Genomic DNA, 7,819 nt, shown 5'->3' with positions numbered 1-7,819 from the left:
AACCCCCCCCCAGACACCTTACATAACACACAAGCAAGTACTGATGCGAAAGACCAGCATCTCTCGATATTGTAGGAACAGAGATGAAATATATGTAATCCCATTGATCCTGGTTGAGCACATAATCATCCAATTGACCTAATGTCATGAATAACAGTGAAAAATGAAGGTATCACCTTCGCCTCTCTGGCTAGGGCTGGTCTATTGATTAATGAGGCGCGTGATGGGTTCTGGCGATTGCTAGGATGGGGCAAACCTGATCCTTCCACTGTTTGTTCATCCCCCAGAGTTATCACCCAGTCTTCCTCATCACTTAGACCCCGACATCTCCTCTCCTTCCCCTCACCTCTCCTCCCTCTCCCGCTCACATGCACCCTCCTCCATCCACCCCCCACTCCTGTCTCCCCACATCACCATAACCTTAGCGACGGGGACACATCAGCTGCCACAAGCAACTGTCACAACCAATATATCTCACTCATCCCGAGAGGCTGTCTTCTGGTGCCTCCAAAACTTCCACGCTCACATTCCTCACCTTTGCTTAGCATGCGGACTCATGGCTCCTCATCAACAATAAGTATATTTTATTATCATTATGCTTTTTTAGCGTCAGAGCTTTATTAGTTAAGATACACACAGATACAGCAGTTCTGCAGCGTAGGTGATGGGTACATAGCTATGGAGTACAGTGGGTACAATACAACGACAATAGAGGTTGAGACGAAGGCCCGTGTAAGCCCAGGGAAGCCTCGCCCCGTAGGGAAACAAACTAACACTGTTGATGACATAATTATATTGCATAGTGGACAAGTTTGCAGGTATGATATACAGGATACCAGTGCATGATTGATGATATACAATATATACTGACCATGAAATATATAGGGTAAGTATACATCACGTATGTAAGACATATACAGAATGGGCTTGCACTGGTAGTGACAAATAGGAGATTTATGTCATAAGTGCGTAATTGACATGATCTAAAGTAATGCTGACGGGTACATATGACGTTACATGGCGAGGCTACAGCTCTGGGCATAGGTGACTGAAGGTACTGTACTTAATAGCATCAGTACCAGCAAAATGACCTGAAAGTTCGTGATACCTCAGGTCCCTGGGGGTCCGAAATCGTCCATCTTAAAACTCATATAACACTACATACGTTCAAGCGTACCTGTAACTGTGTTACTGTAACCTGGGAGTTACAGTAACACAGCGCCTGGTACAGTTTCGAGGCTTTCAGTGTCGGGTGTTCCTCAAGCCATGATAATGGGATCTAATACTACAGGTAACAGGTCCTTCAGCACCCCTGTAGAGGTGCGGGTCCTCCTTGGCGCCTATGATGCTATGAGGGTGGTAGGAACTATAAGGGGAAGAATATTCTCAAAATGAAAACGTAACACTACCCTCACTCACCACTCTGTCCTCATCTATACTACACACTCGTACCACTACCAGACAAGTTAGACATTTAACAAGCATCTTCCCTTCGCCGTCACACGAACAAATAACACAAGGTATATTATCTACTCGTCTTGCAGAAGTTCTCGACCAGTCTACGATCTATTCCTGTTGCAAACTCAACTCCTGAAGGTCGAACAAGAGACATTCGTCCAGGTCTCGACCGACAAGAAACAGGTTCTCCTCCTCTTAATTCTTTTATGTTAAAGAAGCAACAGTTATGAAGCGTTCCTCTTCCTCCTCCTCTGGTTTGTGTACTTGGCCACAAAGATAGACTAATTGATTCGACAGAGAATCAAGCATGGATTGATTTGCGTGCAAAATTAGCTGTATTTCTTAAATACAGGTTCTACTTCACACGTTTGAGATTCTAACCTCCTCCATACGACGGTACGATCCTTGAGCACGACGGTATGATCCTTGAGCACGACGGTACGACCCTTGAGCACGACGAGGCGATCCTTGAGCACGACGGTACAACCCTTGAGCACGACGAGGCGATCCTTGAGCACGACGGTACAACCCTTGAGCACGACGAGGCGATCCTTGAGCACGACGGTACGACTCTTGGGTGCGACGTATCAGCCTTTTGACTTCAGCCTTAATCTGTGGTCGTCACGTCGTGCTCAAGGGATAAACGACATAATTGCTTGTTTTAGAGCCACGAGAAGAACCTAATCTCAGAGAGAAGAAACTGTATATCATCATCCATATCAACACCAAACAATGGCGCAGCGCAGAGTAAACCTTAAGCAAGATTTATATAAACAAAATAAATGTCAAAATCTGCATACGGAATCAAGTTTCTCCGCCCATTTATCTTCCTTGGTTAATCATGCTGACTTATTTGCTTTTATCACAAACAAATTTTGACCTTTGACCTATGACAAAGTGAGCGAAGGCCTAGTTCAGGAAAATATGAAAGATAAAAATGTGTCTATATGTAGTGGACCGAGGCACATGCCGGCTTAGGCTGAGGGTCAACGAGAAAGTCGACCAAAGAATAAAGGAATGACGCTTAATTGTAACTGGAGATGAAAGACGGAAAGAAACGAAGAAAATCAAGAAGGGAAGTAGGAAAAAATAATATGAACATGAAGAATAAAGACAAGAAGAACTGGAGAGAGAGAGAGAGAGAGAGAGAGAGAGAGAGAGAGAGAGAGAGAGAGAGAGAGAGAGAGAGAGAGAGAGAACTCGTCACAAAAACATCAAATGCTACACATAATTTCTCTCAACTACAAACATCGTTAACCCAACATGACGACCCTCTTGCTTTTAAGACAACACTGTTCGTCCATTACTCCTCCACCAGAAGGGCTCGAACTGTCTCCCCTGCTTGTTGCAGGGGAGAGAGCTAGCTAGCCAGCCAGCCAGCTGATGGCAGTCAGGGGGTGTCACAAGACGCGTAGGGACACTGTCAGGGACACAGCCAGAGACACAGCTAGGGACACAGACAGGTCACAGCCAGGGACACAGCCAGGATCACAGGCACATCATAGCCAGGGGATGTGAACACCTGGTATCCCTGATCGTACGAGAGCTACCCCATAACACCTGATACATACTCTCTCTCAATTTACGAAAAAAAGAAAAGTGAACATAAACAACGTGGAAATAGTTGACTTCAGAGGGATGATGGGGTAAATCCCACCTTCTATGTGTCTGTCGTGGTCAACATCCTGAAACATAAGGGAAAAACCTCATTTCATCGTCCTTCAGTCGATGCGTTATTTGCGATAAACGTTCGTGAAAATTTTGCGTGTAATCACTATATATATGTATATATATATATATATATATATATATATATATATATATATATATATATATACAAAAGAGGTACTTCTTATACACTACAGCAATTTGATCGTAAGAGATCTGAGCACAGCAGGATCTCTTTATCTATCTCTCCAATTCATCTCTCCCTAATAGTCCTACAGGATAACTAGAGACGAATCCTTCCCCACTTCCATAGGCTGTCTCTAACACTGTCAGGATAACTACATCTGTGACGCGCAAATCCTGCCCAGTTCGCTACACTGACTTTAGTGCAAATTCTTTTTGAATTCTTCGCCCAAGTGTCGTAGGAAATCAGATATATAATGTTGTTGTGTGGCAGTCTATGGCTCACATAAGACCCTGGCTCATTAGAGAACAGGCTTACAACGTGAAGTTAAAATTCCTGCAACAATAACAGAAATAAAAGAATGAACCATTGAATACCAAACACTGAGGCAAGTCCTGCTACCTCGAGGCAACAAACAGTAGGATTAAGAAGCGAGATCCTTAGAAATCATAAGACTATAAAGATCACAAACATCGTCATATAATGTGGGCAAGTTTCCCCCCAGCCCAGCAGGACCACTGTGCAGTTGAAAAGAGTTGATGAAGCAGAGCAAATGTCTTATGAAAATCATATGACTGGACGATCAGGTTGGTGTACGGGAGCGAGTGAGGACAGAGTACTTCTCTTAAAAGATGGATAAATTCTGATAACTGTAGGTGTTAATATCTCTAGCACAACTGTACGACCCTTGAGCACGACGGCACGACCCTTGAGCACGACGGCACGACCCTTGAGCACAAAGGTATGTCCCCTTGAGCACGACGGTACGACCCTTGAGCACGACGGTATGTCCCTTTGAGCACAAAGGTACGACCACTGAGCATGAGAGTACGACCTTTGAGTAAGATGCCAAAACGTCTACTCTGCTTTATGTTTAGCGAATATTACCTTCTGCATCACCGTTCACACTTTACAACTATACATAAATTGTATATCATCCCCGTATGGTAATTCATCAGGCAAGAAACAAAAGTAATGTAAGTAACCTGATGCCTCCAAAAATATAATCACTGCTTCAAAACATGAAGTGCTATGGATGAAAAGCAAAAACAAACAAAAAAAAAAAATACTTGAGATCATCTAAAAATGACATGATTTTAATAAGCCAACTTCATACCTGGCTAATATACAAAGGCTTCACACAAGACAGTCATTTACAAACACTTCGCATTTGGCTTTCATTTACAAAGGCTTTACATTTGGCCGTCACTTACAAGACTTCATGATCGGCTGTCATTTACAAAGGCTTTACATTTGGCCGTCATTTACAAAGGCTTCACATCTGGCCGTCATTTACAAGACTTCATGATCGGTCGTCATTTACAAAGGCTTTATATTTGGCCGTCATTTACAAAAGAAGCCTCACCTCTAAAATCCAGCCAGAGATTAGTGGCGAAGTTCCTTCTCTAATCTTCTTGTATATTTTGTGTATGTTACAGACTATCTCCCTGACCCATGGCAGCCACCAGATCCAACAACACACAGCCACACAAACAACTCGTCGACCACCACACAGGCCCGCCTCGCCGCCATGAGCTTCATGTAATGTTTATTTGTCTTCATCATCCAGAAATAAACCCTCACTCATGCCATGTGATCGTCCACATTCATCATTCACCAGTACACTTAGCGCCCACGACACACCCACACCTTCCCTTGGGTCACGCCTCTCTCTCTCTCTCTCTCTCTCTCTCTCTCTAAAATTTAGCAACAATAATAATGATAATAGTAATGATGATAATAATGATAATAATTATGATAGTAGTAGTAGTAGCAGTAATGATAATAACAATAGTAATAATGATAATAAGTAATGTGCGTATGTTGTTAAACTGAATGGTCAGTAGCAGGGGTCATTCATTAAGCCAGATACCGTATCTCTCGTCAAAACACAACAAACTACGTCATCCAAACAATCCACCAATCCCCTGAGGTTCTGCTGCAACCCTGACCACGACCTAACATGGACACTAGAATGAGTTACTGTGGCTCTTCAACTTTTAATTGGTAGTTCGCAATTGTTCTCTCCTAGTGGGGAGTACCAATTGGTGGCTGTTGCCTGAGGATCCTTGTGTAACTCTGATCTGTGTGTGTGTGTGTGTGTGTGTGTGCGCGCGCGCTAGTCCCCTGTCGCCTCACATGGTGTCAGATTGTCTGTATTCTTCCCTAAGACTTTCCCAGGTCTGTGTGCTCCATCTCGACCACACACCAATACCTCCTCCATCACTTGAACTCTCGTGATCCTCACTCCATTTCCCCTCACGTAAGACTCATCCTCAAACCATTAAGATCCCCATTACTCACCTGCACACCGGACATCTCCTCACCCATCAGTCTCACGAACCTCCCCTTCTCTCTTTTTTCCCTCACGTTTACTCACCCCGAATTCATAAAGTTCCACCCCTTACCCACCATAACCCAACCAGGGTGTAATAACTCATCATTTTACACCACCAGTGCAATATTATCTCCCTCACATCCAACAGAACAATACCCCATTCATCATATAGAGCCAACAGCAGGTACTTACCCTAGCTGGGATGATGCACAGTGCTGTGGGGGCCCATGCTGTGGCACAGGAGAGGTGATCTGCTGGACTGTGGGACAGCGCGAAGCACAGACTGCTGTGACGGTTTCCACTGGGGGATAAAGAAGGAGTTTGTCTTTATTCTGATTTCAGATGAGGTCATTTGTTTATTGTTGTAGATACTATGATTTCATGAGTACGACGTTACGATCCTTGAGCACGACGGAGCGGCCCTTGATCATGACGGTACGATCTTTGTACAAGAAGTACGGTACGGCACTTGGGCATGGCCTTTGACCTAGCCCTAAGGGTCATATCAAAGGCAAAGCTTGTACCATCATGTGAAGGATCGCACCATCATGGTCAAGGGTCGCACCGTCGTGGTCAAGGGTCGTATCGTCGTGCTCGAAGGTCGTGCCGTCGTGCTCAAGGGTCACACCGTCGTGCTCGAGGGTCGCGCGTCTGGCTCAAGGGTTTAATAACCTTCCTCCCTTTTCTCTGAATGGGCGTTGACTTCGTGGAAAATATCTTTTTTTTTTTCCTTCTCAGCTAACTGCAACAATAGCTGGCTCACATATCTCATGGACATATCCATCTGCATACATTTTATCTAATTAGATACAACAAAATGCAAAGCAAGTATGTTCAGGTATTGAAAATAGACAGAATAATTTAATCTTATGAATACATTAGGAACCGACATGAGGACACATACACACACACACACACACATTGCCACTCACTTTCGCAAGTCTATGTTTGTGATTACCTTGCCAAGTAAGACAGCTGCAGCAGCATTTAAACAATGGAAGGCAGACAAAGGGGGTGATAATCTGTGATCTCCTAATTGCACTTCAACCCTTCTCATTGTTTATTTCGGGAACAAATGTAAAGCTTATCTCTCTAGGAACAAACAGGAGTTATTTGTTCTACTGAACCTGTCCTCTGATAACACGAGACCAGGAATGGTGTCAGCATACCACACAAGGTGGCATAGCAGATGCTATGTGATACTACATAGCAGTGCCACTGCCAGTAAGCATACACCATAGCAATATTACAGTCAGCAGGCATACCATACCGCAAATACCAACGTCAGCAAGCATACACCGTAGGAACACCGCTGTCAGTAAACATACCATACCACAATACCAATGTCACAATCATATACCAATGCAACACTAATGTCAGCAAGCATATGCCGTAGAAATACAAATGTCAGCAAGCCACAGCACACTGCAATACCAGGGTCAGCAAGCATACCACACAGCAATACCAGTGTCAGCATGCATAACACACAGCAATACCAGTGTCAGCAAGCATACCACACAGCAATACCAGTGTCAGTAGGTCTGGGGAGTCACCTGATGGCTCCCCTTCTCTCTCCCTCACATATACTTCGAGTCGTACGACTCCCGCTCCCCCTGTATGAGTCGTGCGACCCCATTCCTCTACATGCGTCGTTCTGCCCGTTCCCCCCCTACATGGATCGAACGACTCCTCCTCCCCTACAGGCGCTCGTACGACCTCCCTTTCTCCCCTACATGGATCGGACGACCCCTCCTCCCCTACAGGGGGTCGTGCGACCCTCCTCCTCTCCCTCCCCTGGGCACGTGAGCGTGGCTGAGCGTCGTGCCAGAACTATTATTCTTGATCTTTTTGTTTGCATGTTGGCGCAGTGCCTTCCCTCCCCGACTGCTTCCTCCTCCGAGGCGCCCATGGAGGGGGAGAGGTGGAGGGAGAGTGGGAGTTCTGGAGGGTGTGGTAGAGGGAAAGTGGTGGCGAGTGGTGGAGAGAGAGCGGTGTAGGGAGAGCGGCGGTGGAGGGAGAGCGGCGGTGGAGGGAGAGCGGCGGTGGAGGGAGAGCGGCGGTGGAGGGAGAGCGGCGGTGTAGGGAGAGCGGTGGTGTAGGGAGAGCGGCGGTGTAGGGAGAGCGGTGGAGAGTGTAGCGTGTCGTGCTGCGAGCCTGTCACTCAGGCTGCA

At 45.6% G+C, this 7,819-nt stretch overlaps 1 protein-coding gene across 2 annotated transcripts in view; it reads right to left on the bottom strand.

The window, feature by feature from the left end:
* Rift (Riboflavin transporter) overlaps positions 1–7,819 on the bottom strand; it is an 89,575-nt gene that overhangs the window by 46,536 nt on the left and 35,220 nt on the right. For both annotated transcript variants that reach the window (XM_071676407.1, XM_071676406.1), the window contains one exon: positions 5,841–5,949. The gene's annotated coding sequence lies outside the window, so the exon portion shown is untranslated. The remainder of the gene's footprint in view (positions 1–5,840; positions 5,950–7,819) is intronic.

Source organism: Panulirus ornatus, chromosome 23 (genome assembly GCF_036320965.1).
Source record: "Panulirus ornatus isolate Po-2019 chromosome 23, ASM3632096v1, whole genome shotgun sequence".
In the NCBI taxonomy this organism is placed as follows: Eukaryota; Metazoa; Arthropoda; class Malacostraca; order Decapoda; family Palinuridae; genus Panulirus; species Panulirus ornatus.
This window is presented reverse-complemented; position numbering and strand designations above follow the sequence as displayed.